This window comes from Orbicella faveolata, unplaced genomic scaffold, assembly GCF_042242905.1.
Source record: "Orbicella faveolata isolate gen_17 unplaced genomic scaffold, um_ofav_v1 contig_34, whole genome shotgun sequence".
Lineage (NCBI taxonomy): Eukaryota > Metazoa > Cnidaria > Anthozoa > Scleractinia > Merulinidae > Orbicella > Orbicella faveolata.
The window spans coordinates 7,397,444-7,414,310 of NW_028301563.1; the positions used below are offsets into that span (position 1 = coordinate 7,397,444).

At 38.4% G+C, this 16,867-nt stretch overlaps 1 long non-coding RNA gene across 1 annotated transcript in view; it reads right to left on the bottom strand.

The window, feature by feature from the left end:
* The window catches only part of LOC149104480 (uncharacterized), a 193,773-nt gene that overhangs the window by 168,051 nt on the left and 8,855 nt on the right, over positions 1 to 16,867 (bottom strand). The window lies entirely within an intron of this gene.

Consider the following 16,867-nt stretch of genomic DNA (forward strand, 5'->3'; position numbering starts at 1 on the left):
CATCCTAACGGCAGATGAGCGAGGCAATAAGTTTTCCTTCAAGCAACCAAATGTTCAAAATACATGCTAAAATTTGGAAGCTGCGTTGCATTCAAATAACAAGCACCCAGATCTCTAACCCGGCTTTTGGTAGACAGAACATGTAATCGCGGAGTATTTGAACGAGTCTCAATTTATTTGCTTCTTGACTTCCAGTCGTTTTCAACAGCGATCAAAATCCAATTTCTCCATGAGACATCATTGTAATGACGTATAAAAAGGTGATAAAAATAAAGAGGATCGACAAATGGGGGATATTATTTTGATTTACCACCAAAATCTCAAAATTGGCATAATAAAAGGATAGAAATTGCTGAAAAATATGTTAGAGTGCTTACATTCAGTAAAAACAGTAAAACAGTTTGTGCATTGACCATTCAGTCAAGGAAATAAATATTTCAAGTTCGTGTTTTACTATATAATTACAATGCGCCTCCTCTTTCATGCATGCAGTCTGCCACCATGTACTTCTTGATAACCCTGCACCTTTTCCCGTTTATTTTAAGCTTCACGTCTTTTAATGAAAACTGTGTTCTCCAGCCAGCCGAGAAGTTGTTAAAAAGAAAAAAAACAAACAAAAGGTAAATTTCCGTCTGCGCGGCAGGCTAGGGAGCAAGTGCTGTCACAAGCGTCCCAAACTCACGATTCGAGGAATAGATCAAATATTAATGATTTATGTAGGCGTATCGAGTGAGACGTGACTGCCGTAAGTGCGCGGTGTTGTGTTACACACTGGGCCATTGAGAATTTGAGCGCTCTACAAGGCAGTGTGTGGAATTTAAAATAACGAAGGATAAAATCGCGCGATGAAATCAAATGTTACTTTTTTTGAATAAAATTAAGAAAATATACTCACCTTGCCTGGTTTCTGTTGTCCATTTGGCCTATTTCGTCGTTTTTGGGGCTTTCAGGTGTTTGTCGCAGCTCTCTATAGACGAAGTCTAGGCTGACACTGCTGTTTCGAAAGACCTGGACCGCAAGGCCGTTTTCTCGCCGAAATTCGAATCCGCTGCTCGATTTTCCCCTCCAACGCAAAGAAGGATAGTCCATTGGTCCCCTTTTCCGGTCGGCTTGGAAAAATCTTCAAACTTTCCGCTCCAATCCGAACGATTTTTGCTTCACTACTGGAGCTTTCAACTTTACGCCGCAGCTTGTGACTAAGGACTTTAAGCAGCGGGAACGCGGACGGCGACGGGGACGCCGAAACCTGTGAGAAGGCTGGGGAGAGAACGCCGTTGTGGCGAGAATTCACAAACATTAAGCAGCACCGACGGAAACCGCGGTTTCCGCACTGTCAAGCTTATTGACATAATTGATATTCGTCCTCTGTTTATCAGGATGACCTAGGATGACTTCATTGAAAGAAGTTCGCAATCAACTCTTGACAATCCACGATGAAGGTGTGTTAAACGATGACGAACTTCTACTCTTATACGATTTAAACCGGTCTAATGATCTCGACCAACCTTATGATTCCTTTCCTGATTTTAACTTCGATGGTTTGAAGACGAAAATTGCCTGTCCGAATTTCACTTCAATAACGCAACTTGCCCGTTCTCGCTGAGTTGTACAATGAAGTAAATGGACTTATTATCAGCAGATGTTTAATCAAACCGGCGCGACAAATCAGTGTGCCGACTGATGAAGATCTAAGTAAACCACTGATCTTACGACTGAAAATGGAAGCGGCTACACAAGTTTTAATGGTGTCTACCCTTTTAAATGTGTTAGAATTTCACCATAATGAGCCATTTGACATTTGAGTACTTCTTGAAAGGAAAAATTTCGATTGAAATTCGTGTAAGTTGTCTTTATTTACATAAGCTTTCAAAAAGATATTTCGCGGTAGTCACATGCTCGCCGACTTGCTTGAGTTCGCTTCAGATTTCTCGACGTTCCTTTAAAATGAAATATCTCACATAACAAGAGAAAACAAGCATTAAAGTTCCTCGAAATTAGTAACACGGGTTATTTAGCGTTGACACAGCAGAGGAAACGAAAGCGAAAACTCACGTTCTCAGACAACGCGAAATGAGCTTCACTCACGTCGGCCCTAACGCAGAACGTCAACCTGTTTCCCGCCAATCATGCGCAGTGGACCTTTTGGCTTTTCCCTGATCTTATGGCGTTCCCGTCGCCGTCCGCGTTGTCGTTGCTTAAAGTCCCTACTGTCCTCCAGACTACGGCACAGCTTGAAATCAACATTAGCAACCGCTCCCCCTTGACAAATGCACACCCGCGGGAGAGGTCGCTAATGTTGATTTCAAGCTGTGCCGTAGTCTGGAGCAATTTTATCCTTCGTTATTTTAAATTCCATGCAAACCTTATAGAGCGCTCAAATTCTCAACGGCCCAATGTGTAACACAACACCGCGCACTTACGGCAGTCACGTCTCACTCGAAACTTGTACATAGATTATTAATATTTGATCTATTCCTCGAATCGTGAGTTTGGGACGCCTGTGGAGCTGTCTTGGAACTATCAACGAGAACTTCATATCAAGGTAAAAATTACAAAAATGCACCGTTTTAAGGAGTTATGAGAAAGCTCTGACCAGATCTTTCGCCGCGAGCCTAATTGACTTTTGAGCACCCTTAACTCACAATATTATTTAACAAGTGTGGGAATTAAACATCTAGAATTTCTCATTGTAGAATAGAATAATTTAAGGGAAAACACGCGGGTTGAAAAAGGGAAATCATTAGCAATATTATCTTAATAAGTCATCCAGTTCACAAAAATATCGTCAAACGTAAGAAAGTATACCAATCAAGAGGCTTGATCATGATGCGATGAGAAGAAGTAGCGAGAACCTGAAACTGAATCACCTTGCGCGTAGTTATTTGCGATAAGAAAAAGCGGAACTTTTGAAGTTTATTTTCTTTTGCGATCCAAGGTTTAACTGTAGAAAATCCCTTTTAATATCGCTTGAAGAGAGTGAATTAGCTTGCCTATGTCTTTTATTTCGAATAAAGAAAAAGTTTACATCTACACAAGAATAGCTATCCTTTAGACATATTTAGCCAGCCTGGGTAAATAAATTGATTAAATAACCGTATTCTCTTTCCTCATTAAAAATGCGCAATTAGAACAGAATTAAAGCATATACAAGCTGTGGTCTCCGGAGTCATCCGTCACGCGAAAAAGTGTCATGACTGGCTTACGTCTGACGTCAAAGCGTTGTTTTAACTGTGAGCCATCTTAGTCATCCTTCATTAGTCGTTGTTAGCTTTCGTTGGAGCTTAATTCGACCAGACATCACTGGTGATTATTCAATATAATATTGACTTCTATCTGAGTATTATTAAGTGAAGACATCCATCGCAGGTTAAGAATGAATGTCTTTCTGCTTTTCGTTTTCGTATCACGGATTTCAGTAATCCTTTGTCCAACTCGGGCGCAGGGTGAGTTTGAAAAATTTCCTTTGTACCTGCTTTGTATTTTATAGATAGTATCTTAACTTAAGTTTTCTTCAGTTTGTCTGAGGATGGCTGTTAAAGGATTCTTGATAATTTGGGAAACGGATCTATAATTGAAGGTTTGTCGGTAATGATAACTAATTTGTTCGAAGGAGCATCAAATTTTTTCAATTCTGTCTGATTCTGTCTGATTCTATTTGTCCGTTTTTTGTGCTCTCACCTGTAGAAGGCATAATCCGATAGAAACACAGAACTCGAAAAAAAGCTGCTGACATAATACTGGGGCGACAATTTTGATAATCGAAATATACGAATATATTTTTGTTTTGCAGTTCATTCCCCTTCGAAAAAGAAGGCATTAAAGTATAAATTATCTTAAATTCAAGATCGCGCAGCGGGTTATAGTCACCTGCTTTTTTATATTGTAGAAGAAGAAGAAAACTTTTCTGTGTTTCTACCAAATTAACAGAAACATTCGTGAAAGTATCAGAAAAAAGTATATATAAAAAAAAATGAATAAATAGGAAAACAAATTTTATTACATTTTTATTACAGTGTAATCACGAAACCTTCTGTTATCGTGATGTTTACCCACCGCTAATTTTTAAATAACAACTCTTTCAGCGGAGGTTGTTTAAGCGTAAATTCTGAAGAGAAGTTTACAGGGGTTTAATTGAATCAAATGCTAATTGTTTTGTAAAAACCTGCCAAAGATTAAGACTCACTTTCGTCTAAATTTGCTACAACCAGTAACTTTTGGAATATGACTGTAACTAAAAATACATTCATGATGCAGATTCAACGTAGTTGTCGTGTCTCGTATAATTAGCAATTTCAATTCCATGGCAATGTATTTTCGGTCTTGTTGCGCGAAACTTCTCTTATCGTAATGTTTACCCACCGCTAATGTCGACCAAACAGAAGCTAATAATTCGAGGGAACGGTTCCCTCTTTTTCTATAAGAGAAAAAACGCGAGATCCACAGTTAACTATTATTTTTTAGACTTAAAAAGCTAATAGGCACCTCTTTTCTTATCGGAATATTAATATGCTTGCTGCATAGACAGGTGGCAAGAACAACATAGATATTATATTGATGTAACACCAGATTCTTACAAGGACAATTACTAAGGAATTTATGCTGATTAGTAACGAGAATTTACGTTTGATCTCGGGGACGGGAAGATTTAAAAACATGCCACCCCTCGCACTTTAAAAGCTCGATTTTAAATTTGAGACCTTTTTACGTTGTCCACTAATTATATACAATTATCGCTAAATTATGACTTCGAGGTGCCCAGTGTTCAAAATACCTGTAGTTTGCAATTTCATTTAAATACAAAGTAAACGATTTAAGCATTGGTGTCGAATGTTTTAAAGAGAAGGAATTCACCAGAAGCTGGGGTAACAACTGTTAAACAAATTGCACCAAAATTATTTACATATTGAAAACTTCTGTGCCACTGTTTTAAATATCTTCTCAAAATTACACTTTAATAAGCAATAAAGTCGCAACTTTAGGCAAAGTTTTAAAAGAATCTGTTCATAGGGTTCAGAGCCAACGCAACGTTCTGAAAATTTAAAGTGGCTCTAAACCCAACATACATTTTTTTTTTTAAACTTTGCCAAAAGTTGCGTCTTATGGTGCTTATTAAAATTTGATCATATAAAAAAGTTTCGCCATGCCGTTTTTAAATTATGAGCCCCTAAGGCTGTAATTAAGGGTGCTTTTAGCAGGTCATACAGTTGCTTTGGTACCTGTTGTGTCACGAAAACGATAACAACGTGTTCACCAAATATTGGACAGTTTTTTGATGCCATGGTTGTAGCATGTAGCGATGAATAGTGGTCATAACGACCCATGAAAATCTAAGTGCTGGAAACTGTTTTAAGTCACCTTTCTAAAAAAAAGGACTGTGAAATACGTAAAATTATTCTACTACAAGGTTTTTGTCCACTAGAAACTAAAATGTTTCGATTTTCTATCGGATTTCATCGTAAATTATCCTTAAAAGAACGCTGAAATACATCATGCAGTCATCTTGGATCATCTTTACAAGACTTAGCAAGCAGGAACGAAAAATGCGACTACACTCTTGGCTCCTTCTTCAGGAAGTTATTTCATATTTGGTATCAGAACAATAACAAAGCGGTTAGAAACTATAGTTTCACCGATTTGCTTTTACAAAGGTCTGGCGAAAAATTAATATCGTACGTGGAGAGTAAATCGAAATAAAGATATATTGCATGTTTATAAGAGATACTATGTACACAAGTCCTCTTCACCCATTCCTCAATTAGTCTGTTCTTTTCAAAATGTTTGCCTATTGATTTTTGGTTCAGAATGTAAAAGCCTGTTCCAAATTTTCTTTTGTGTATTATAAGCTCTTAAAATAATCATGTGATGCTCTACCGTTGAAGCCCTGATTTTTTTCAGGCTTCTTCTTTCCAGTTGCTTAAATTGGAAAATTTACTGCGATGATCATACTTCACTTTCATCTACTACCGCAGTTCAAATATGAATTATTTCATATATACTTCACATCATTTCACTCACGGGAAGATATGAACTCAATTAATTGACCTCGCTCCCAATGTGTGGCTTCATAGCTCAGTTGGAGAGCATCGCACTGGTATCGCGGAGGTCACGGGTTCGAGTCCCGTTGAAGCCCTGATTTTTTTCAGGCTTCTTCTTTCCAGTTGCTTAAATTGGAAAATTTACTGCGATGATCATACTTCACTTTCATAAATTACTTTTGTTGCTAAAGTCGGCTGACAGAATTTCAATCCCAAGGGTGGAATAAACTTATATCTTGAACAGTCATTCATTCATTCATTTATTCTAACAACGAGAGAGCAGTAGATCATTTATAAGCAACTGTTTTCCTTTTCTGCGTTTCAGAACAAGTGCATAAAGAACAGGCGGGAATGCAAGAACAACTCAACTTGTCAGTCCGGTTTTACACAGAAAGGATATCGATGTTCGTGTACTACTGGGTTCGAGGGGGAACACTGTGAGAACGGTAACTATGTTGCTCCTAACATACCCCTTTGTTCATCAATCAATCAATCAATCAATCAATCAATCTTTATTTGCACTCACTCTTGCTAAAAAAAATTACAATGCTTAATGAAAATATTAAAAGTAAACTATCATATAAACTATACTTTGCTGAACATCAAACAGTCTGCAGTAGAAATTTCGATCTTTACATGTACATATCAAAACTGAAAATCAAATATTTCTACAAAATTGTCCACCAAGGGAGTCTTCCTGACGAATTTTCCGGTCCTTTCCCCAGACAAATTCTCGCATTTGCATACAGCTACTCTTTAAAAACGTGACGGAGAAAATCAAATTGGCTTTCAAAATCAAAGTTTAACTTAAATTCCACATTCTATAATCTTAAGAGGTCAGCAGGCGAGTAAAAGGCTCTTGCTTCTTCGACTTAGTGAATCCTTAGAAACATATTTTAACTTTAGATATTGATGAACGCGACAGAGGTTCTCCCAAATGTCACGTGAATGCCAACTGCACCAACACCGAGGGAGGGTACAACCGTTCTTGTAAGCAAGGATTCTCTGGAGGTGGACAAAATTGCAAGGGTATGTTTCATGCTTTTTTACAGCATAATTTATGTCGAGCAGTGCATTAGATTCAGATTGACTTCATTTCAACCAAAAGCCGCACATGTTCAGAAATTCAATGTTTCCAGCAGGCAAGCAGGCAGACAAAGAATTAGTATCTGTGCAGCATGCTTACCCTGTCGCTGTGTAGGTTAATGCATCATTGTTTTAAGTGGCGTCGACGATTCTCACACACTCACACTCTCGTTAACTTAGGTGAAAGGTAGCGAGACCTAAGGTGTCTTGCTAATAACATAACACAAAGATGTAGTGGCCACAAGAGAAACAGCGACTACTCTACCTTCGAATCTCAAGTCCCCACGCTATCGCGTCTCCTGATTCGAATCATACGATAAATATTTAATACTATATACCATTAACTTTTATTAAAGTTTGATAATACGTTTCATGGTCAGATATCGACGAGTGTGCAGCAGGGACCCAAAACTGTGATGAAGATAAACATCTTAAGTGCAGTAATACCGAAGGATCATTCACTTGTCGTTGTGCTGATGGATACGTGAAATAAGGCAATGGAATGGAATGTGAAGGTGACAAATTTAGCATTTAACATTAACTATGAGAATTCTCTCGCGCATATTGGTCTAAAGCCACAGACTACAAAAAAACAGAACGTAAGACAACTTTTAAATAACTTGAGAAACTATCGCGAATCTCAGTTCCCGTAAACATGCACCGGATACTTGTGAAACATCAAATGACGCATTTAGTTCCAAATTTTCGACGCATTCGCGTCAGCTCAGAGAAGATAAAAGTGATATTACCATATTGCTTTTGCACGGTTTGCAATAATTTTCCTTCTACTGGACTAGTGAATTGTACATATATAGTAAGGCGTACTTTCTTTTATTGCCCATGGCCTTTCTTTCGGTTAAAACATTAATTCATTCGTTTCCCAGGAATGGTCAGTTGGTTTATTTATCTACACATTACCATTATACATTAACTGTTACTTAACACAAAACATGTGAAACCAGATTATACTGTATTACCCGGAATTGATCTTTTCGGAAAACAGAGACAAACCACTTGATGTTTGGGCGCAAGAGACACGAGTGGATAGACGGAGAAGATTGACCGCTCGAGCAATCTCAGAAGGCAAATCGATCTCCTAAAATATGCTACTCTGAATGGGGTAACCACCTAACCTAACCGAGGTGGTTTGTTCGTCTCTATGACCCCTAGAGCTATGTCAGCTAGGGTCCTGCACTCCTGTTAGGATCACCCATGTCGAACAGCCCGAGGGGTAAACATTAGATGAAGAGTAATTCCTCGGTCTTCCAGGTTGGGGGTTTGGCGCAGGGTTAACGGCCTTGCATCGTGGAACGATGCAGCTCCAAATTGGCCGGCGGTGTCGCCCTTGGGCTGTAATGACGCCCTGAACTAAAGAGGGCAAAATGACTAGAGGCCGTTTGATTCAATGATAGCCCCCAAGCATCGGACTTACATCTTGAGTTAGAACGTGAGAACTATGGCAAAAAAGGAAGGGCAGCAGAAGTGGCCAAGTAGCTGGGATAATATAGAATAGAAGTGCCAGAGACAGAGGAGAGTAAGTGGAAATGGATGGTTTCAGAAACACTGCAAAGTAGAGAAATAGTGATGTACCTGGGAGACGAGAGGAGGTGCCACGAGAAAATACTATAGTGAGCACAACAGCAAAGAGAGCCAATAACCACTGATCAGCAAGAGGATTTTTTACGAGTCGAGTTCACACAAAACGCAAAGAGTTGACGATGGTACAAGTATATACGCCAACCAATGACTGGACGAACGAGGAAGAGCTAAAAGATTGCATTTCAACTTAGTTTCAGTAAGCTTCGGGGCAATGTGACCACAGACACGACAGAAGACACGACAAAAATGTTGTGATGGACGATCTGAGTGCAAAGATAATAATAATATAGAATAATATTGGTGGAAGAACATAATAAAATTTGAAGACGTACAGAGATGCTCCAAAGCAGAGCAAGCGATTGGTAGAGGACAAAATAGTTAAAATCAGAGAAAGAAAAGAGACTTGATTTATTGACCATTCCATTAAACTTGCAGATCTTGCAGATGCTAGCTCAAATCACGTACTTTTCGATTTACTGGAAATATTTAAGAAAGCATCCGGCTTAACGATAAATTTACCAAAACTGAAGGTACGTGCATCTGGATTGGGTCCTCCAGGAATAACAAAAAAAAAAAAGTATTTGGTATTAAATGGCCAAGAGAGTCAATTAACGCCCTTGGAGTCTTGTATACTTATGATCAAAAGTTGCTTCTTGAAAATAACTTCACCGAAAATTTAGACAAGATAACGAAGCTAACTGATGTCTGGTCCTCTAGCGGGCTATCTATTTATAGCAAAGTTGTCATAATTAAAACTTTATTTATCCTTAAGTTTGTCTATGTAGCTTCGTTACTTAATGCCAATCCCGAATGACGTGGTCATTGAATTGAATCGATTACTATATAAATTTTTATGGAATGGCACGGACAAAGTTACTAGATTATATATATAAAAAAAAATATTGAGTTTTAGAAGTGTGGTTTGAGAATGATAGACCTGGGATGTATGATAGCAAGTACCTGCGTCTGGCCTGGTTAAAAAGGATATTCAGCGAAAATGTACGTGGAAAAATTATTTGCGACATCTTTTGGTTAAATCAGGAGAACTTTTCCTTTTCAACTGCAGCTTTGACATCAATTCAATTCATCAATTCTCTGTTTTATTCCGAACTTTTAAAGTGGTGGTCAGAGTTTCGTGAAAACTTTGCGTCAACGAAGGATTGGTGTAACATTATATGGAACAACAAAGAAATTCGTATCAACAGTTCCCAAATCTTCTACAAAAACTTCTTTGATCATGGTATATATAGTATTGATAAGTGATTTGTTGTTTAATTTAAATAGCACTGAATTGTTTAACAAAAAAAAAGTTCTTACCTGGGCCGGCCTTAGTCATGCTGCAGTCCGTGAGTTTAAAAATAATATGATTCCAGCAATAATTTCATCCACTTTAGTTATTAATAATAAAGCTTTGATATCACAAAGTAGAAATCAAAACATTGTTATTCATTGTTAATAAATGAAAAGGCACAATTTCTTAGTGCCTTAAACAAGCTGCAAGACGAATTTCATTTCTTCATTAATTCTTTACAGAAATTTTTTTATATGATTCCACATAAAGTCGCACTTGAGCCTTATGTTACGGCTTTTCAATACAAGGTGCTTAATTCTATCCTTTATACCAAGACTAAACTCTACAAAATTCGCTTCAGTACTCATAATAAATGCACCTTTTGCCAATCAGATTTAGAATCATTCCATTACCTTTTGTATAGTTGTCCTCACTCGAAAGCTTTCTGGAATGAATTTCCATCATGTTGGTTTTCCATTACAAAGGAGAAAATCAGTCTTAATAAAAAGATATAATTGCAGATATTTTAACAAGATTATGTTACTTACTTAACTATCTTCTCATTATTGCAAAACTCCTCTTATAGGATTGCAAAAGAGATCAAACCCTTCCAAATATTAAGGCGTTTGGATTTATAGCTCAAATAAAATATGCAACAGAATTCTATATTGCGCGTAATAGCAAAAAAAAAATTGACATTTTAAGAGAAAAATGGGCAGCAATTCAAATATGAGAGAGGATGGGGGGCGGGGGAGGGGTTGGGGATTAAGGTTATATGTTACGTGATTCTGTACTTCAGAATTCAAGTTATTCATCAGCTTTCCTTTCTTTTTCTTTCTTTCTTTCTTTTTTTTTTTCACATCTAATGAATACCCCTTGTAACAGTTATATGTTTTTGCTTTGATTTTGATTAGTTTTGATTTTTGTAACTAGTTTAAGTATTACTTTTTTATGTAGATATTGTAATAAAGTTTGTAATATATGTCTTGTAGCATTTAGGTAATAACAAAAAAAAATAACCAAGAATGCGTTAGAAACGATCGTACTGGCAGAGAATGTAATATATTGATTTAGGCCAGCCTAAAAGCGTAGCTCCTGGGCCGGGTTGTTCAAAGCCCGATTAAGCTAACCCAGAAAAAGGTAGAATTTTGATTTGAGTTTTGTAACTTTACGGTGAGGTATATTGTTTGGCCTTCTGTTTTGAGTTTTAATAATCACCATATACACAAGACAAAACAGCAAAACGCTTTTGTATAGAAGAAAAAGTTATAATTCGATTAACTTTTAATCCTGGGTTAGCGTAAACTGGCTTCCGAGTAATCCTGCCCTGTTTCCAACAAGTTAACCCAATATGAGCCTGCGATCCAATCGATAACCAGCACTTGGTCAGCGGTCAACTTCAAGAAAACACGTGACCTCGAGGAGCTGTAAACCTGAGCCCGCGATATGGTCACGTGATACTGGTCAGCGGATACCTTGTATTGACAGGTGTCAATTGATCATAACATGGATGTCCAATATCAAGGAAGTACACGGTAAACCAAGGCTGCATGTCTCTGTCAACCTATTATTTGGAGTATGGCCGCCATATTGGGCAACTCCGCCGTCGCCGTCGCCGTCGTCGTCGTCGTCGTCGTGCGTACGCGCCCACGAGCAATACCGCTAGCCATGATAACCATAAGAAAATCAACTCATGGGTTTCCTTTTCTTTCCCATATGAGTATGGGGCTCCGCTTGGCAGCCCTTGGGGCCGCCGGAGCTCTGCTATAATTGCATTGTTGTGATTATATGCTGACTGCGTTGAAGACTGAATTTACCTTATCCCGCGCACGCATTGTGCGCGTAAAAGTAGCCCTGTCTAGTTAAGTAACTCAACGTAATGGTTACCGTTCATCTCTGTTTTTGCCGCTCTTTTTGTGACCGTTATACATCTAAAGGAACAGGAGACCAGTTAAGCAATTAAATTATCCAGTCGGATATTCATCTAAAGAAAACAAGTCTGCAGTATGGAAAATCTCTGTAAAAAAAAAAATGCTAAAAAAATATCGTTATGATCTATTTATTTCAATTAGCATGGTTATTACAGGCATAAGGCGAGTTCAATCCCGCTATTTTGTTTTATCTTATTTCATTTTTTTTTTTTTTACCCTAATATGATAGTAACAAGCAACCGTTCATAAATATATTTTCTTTTAGTTGATCCCTGCCATGGGTACCACACTTTTAATGCTACCGAAAGAAACCTGGCTAATGCGGACAAGTCTCATTTCCCAGACTGCGGAACTTTTCAGGGAAACTGGTATCGTTTCCAAGGAGCTGCAGGAGTAAGACTGCCAACTCAATGTCCACCAATAAAAGATGAGCCATATCCAGTATGGTTGAATGTTGAAAGCAACAGATTGCCACACAAAGGAGAAGGCGTAAAAGAAGGCATCACTGCCTGCCTTCCTTTAAAGGGTTCTGATTGTTGCGAAAATCATTTCCAAATAAGCGTCAAGAATTGTTCCTCCTACTTGGTGTATAGGTTGCATGCAATAAAGTGTCCGTACCGCTACTATGGCACTAACTAAAACCAAGCAACTACGGGAAGCAATGAAAGTGTATAAGCAACAATGCCGAAGGATACCATGGGTAGAAGTGGTTACTTATGTTTGTTCGCACAAGCTCACGGTGATTTTAATTTTCAGCGAGAAGGAAGGATAAATTACAGATACATTATGTTTCCTTTTATCAGGCTGAAACACTGTGAAGCGTTGGCCAACAATCACTGACAGTAATTTATCTCGCCATTGTCGTGTACTGCACAGGCCTTCAAATGATTCCCAAATTTTACCTCAAGCGTCGCCATAAAAGATGAAATTCATGGGGACTTGGGAATTTGGACAGTGGTTTTAAATTATATAATGCATTTTGCTTTACTTAATAATACAGATACAGCAGTTACTATAGGTAACGAAACAAAATATACATTATTTAACCAATTTGAATTCAAATTTGCCACTTTAAAAATGACGGTTTAGATAGGTTTTTCCTCGAAGGTCTTTATCAGGACACCTGCGATGTATTCTAACGCAGGATGCTCACTATATTTTCAAATTTGGGTTCAACTGAGAACTCTCGAGTCAATTGACTACATTTCTTGGGTAGCTTTCGGCACAGATGTTGTGATGATTGACAGCAAAAGATATGCACGAGCAACGTGTAAAGGCGACAGCTTTACACTTACGGTATGCAAATAAATATGCTAAGGACACTACGGTAATTTACGCGCTTGCAAAACATCTGAGGAAAAATATACCTAAACCACAATTTTTAAAAATTGGATCATTTGCAGACTGCACAGTACGTTTTTGTGCTTTTGTAGGACAACAATTCTCGAGACAGCTCGTTAATGTAGAGATAACTTAGGGTAATGGTGGAGTGGGGTGGGTGGATGCCACCCCTCCCTTAATTTTTGAAAAGACGATTTACTCTAAAGGGCTGAAACTTTCAGCAGCTGTTTATTAAGTAAGTAAGAACTGTATAGAAGTCTCAACTCATTCATCATCATTCATCCTCTGGGAGGCGCGGTGGCCTCATGGTTAGTGCGCTCGGCCCCGGATCGAGCGGTCTGGGTTTGAGCCCTGGCTGGGGACACTGTGTTGTGTTCTTGAGCAAGACACTTTACTCTCACAGTGCCTCTCTCCGCTCAGGAGTATAAATGGGTACCGGCGAATTGTTGGGGAAACCTAACAAATTGCGGGGAGAGTGACCTGCAATGGAGTAGCATCCCATCCAGGGGGAGTAGAAATGCTCCTAGCCGCTTCATGCTACAGAAACTGAGATAAAATCCAGCAGCTATGAGCCATCGGTTTCAAGGCTTCACGACATTTTCATTCATCCTCCACGGAAATTTTGATAGGTCAATTGTGTCTCCATCATTTTTGGCGTTGCCATGGCTTGTCGATCGAGTCAAAGATTACGTTCATTTACTTTTCCATTGCCTTAAATACTCAATTTTTAGGGCTGTGTTTTACGGTAAAATAAAGCATCGATGACTTAATTATCTCCATAAGAAAATACCAAAAAAGTAATGAATTATCCTAATTATTTGGTTAGTATTTATTTGAAAAAGTTCATTTTGTCATGCTTAGATTTATGCAATAATCTATTATCAAACTCAGACTGATATAACTTGAGTTATTACATTAGTGTCATTTCTGGTTTTGTTGAGTTGTATAATTTTGCAATAAGTACTGTGAGAATTTTTGAACATGCAAATAAAGCTGCTTGTTTTTGGTACAAGTGTGCATTATAATCGGATCAGACACAATCGGCCCGCGAGCAAACTTGCCCTTTCCATTTCTCCTTAGCAATAATAATAATAATAATGATAATAATAATAATAATAATAATAATAATAATAAGAAGAAGAAGAAGAAGAAGAAGAGTAAGAATAATAAGTAATGGTAATATGACTGGGTGGAGTTCAATTCGGTCGGTTATCATAAGAGTGATGACAAAATCGGACGACCGCGCAGAAGAAGTCCTATTTGTTTATCACGAGTATGATTATCGATCGAATTGGACGACACGAAGTCTTATTACCAATTAATCATAAAAATTACAATTTGCGAGAAAAGAAGAATAACCAAGTTATGAGAGAAAGGGAAAATTTGCATTAAAATACCTACAAAGGAGATGTAAACATTCTAAGGCCACGGCGCCTCCTACCGGCAATTAGGCGCCAAAAACACCAAAGCGCACGTACGCACGCACGTAACTTTAACTTTGAAAGTGATTGGATGATTTAAACTACAACTTTGAATGTGATTGGCTTATTGAACTGTCCGATAACAACTTGGCAAGTGAATTAGTGGAAAATAGGAGTTTTTTAAACTAATCACAATCGAGGAAATTGTAATTTTTATGATTATAATAATAAAACTATTGATTCACGCTTTTAGCTGTGTGTTACCGAGGTTTGATGCACTTGGAAAATTTGAAGACTGAACCCATTAGGGGGTGCCTCCCTCTGATCTCGACCAAAGTGTCTCAATAGGTACCGGCGAATTTAATGTGTAACCTTCATCGATCTCAAAAAAGCCGTTGATTTTATCGACCACAGTCTCCTAGTACGGAAGCTTCATAAACTGGTGTGACACGAGTAGTCTCAGATGGTTTGAATCATATCTCTGGACCAAAGCCAAAAATGCAGCATAAATGGCCATTTGTCTGTTGTTGCCCGAGTTTCTTGTGGCGTCCCAAAGGGTAGCAATCTCGGACCACTCCTATTCTTAGTTTACATTTATGATCTGCCTATTTGCCTCAGTTCAGCTCCTGCGAGGATGTTCGTTGACGACACAAATGTAACCTACCTACGCTGCCAATACAATAGCTGACTTTGAAATTGTCGTTAAACTCAGAGCTAATAAATCTTAATTGCTGGTTTGTAAGTAATAGGCTAAGCCTTGATGTTGCTGAGACTTAAATTTATGGTGATTGGGTTAAATCAACGAATGCAGGCTCTTCCGAATAACCAAATTACTATTGAGATCGACGGTAAATCGATCGAAAAAGTTAAGGATGCGAAATCAGAGGGCTTCCATGGTAATTGACGAACCTTGTTCAAGGGCAAGACATATGAACGAAATGAGCAAGAACATTACAGGAAAGACAAGAAACCGTTTAAAAATGTATTTTCTTTCAGTTGATCCCTGGCATGGGTACCAGACTCTAGACGATCTCGACAGGAACCAAATGTAGATTTCAGGGACTGCGAAAGTTTTACGGAAAACTGGTATCGTTTTCAAGGAGCTGCAGGAACAAGAATGCCAACCAAGTGTCCACCAATAGGAAATTCACAATTTCCAGTATGGTTGAATGTTGAGAGCAACAGATTGCCATACAAAGGAGAAGGCGTAAAAACAGACATCAAGGTCTGCTTTCCTGATTGTTGCCGAATCGATAGACATTTCGAAATCAGTGTCAAGAATTGTTCCTCCTACTTGATCTATAAGTTGGGGCAAATGACTACACTTTATTTTTTTCCCAAGAGGGCACGGTGACCAATCCTGCAATCTGATTGGTTCTTAGCGCGATCCAATAAACCGGGACATTCAAGCATATGCCAGTTTCCGTAGCATGGAGTGACTTGGAGTATTTCTACATCTCCCCGCTCCCCTCCTAGATGGATTAGTCCATCGTCGGGTTACCCCCTGCATTAAATTCGTCGGTACTCATTTAGACACCTTGGTCGAGATCAGATAGACGAATTGTACTACGAATTGTACTAATATAACACGGGAGTGATCGAAATCAAATTTCTCCTAAGGCAATGTAATGGGTACATAAATTAGAGGCAGGTGACGAGAAAAGAAAAATGCCTGAGACAAAGGATATTCTTTTGAAGTAATACCAAAATCTCAAAACCAGCATATTAAGTACGTTGACTACGTTTGTTAGTGCGCACACGTTCTGCGCATCACGCAAGGCATGCTTTAAGCAGCACGAGCGCGCTGGGTTGACATTGACGTAATCAACTACGCTACCAAGTAAAAGACAAAAATAAAAGCAAGATTTTTCTACTGTCGCCAAATCAAGTTTAATGAACTTGTACTTCAACCAGGAACACCAGAATAGCAGCACTTCCCTAACTACTTACTATTAACGTCTTCCAGCTGAAAAACTAGCTGTTATCTGTCAAAAAATTGTGCTGAAATTCAACTGTAAACATATACGTGCAAATGGCGTAGTGGGCGCGCAAAACAAGTGCGAGATACGCAAATGGTTTACTTACTGGGTAGGTGACATGAAAAAATGCAATGAGTACCGTAAAAGTTTTCAAAAAAGATGAATAACTTTCAAAAGCGCGTGG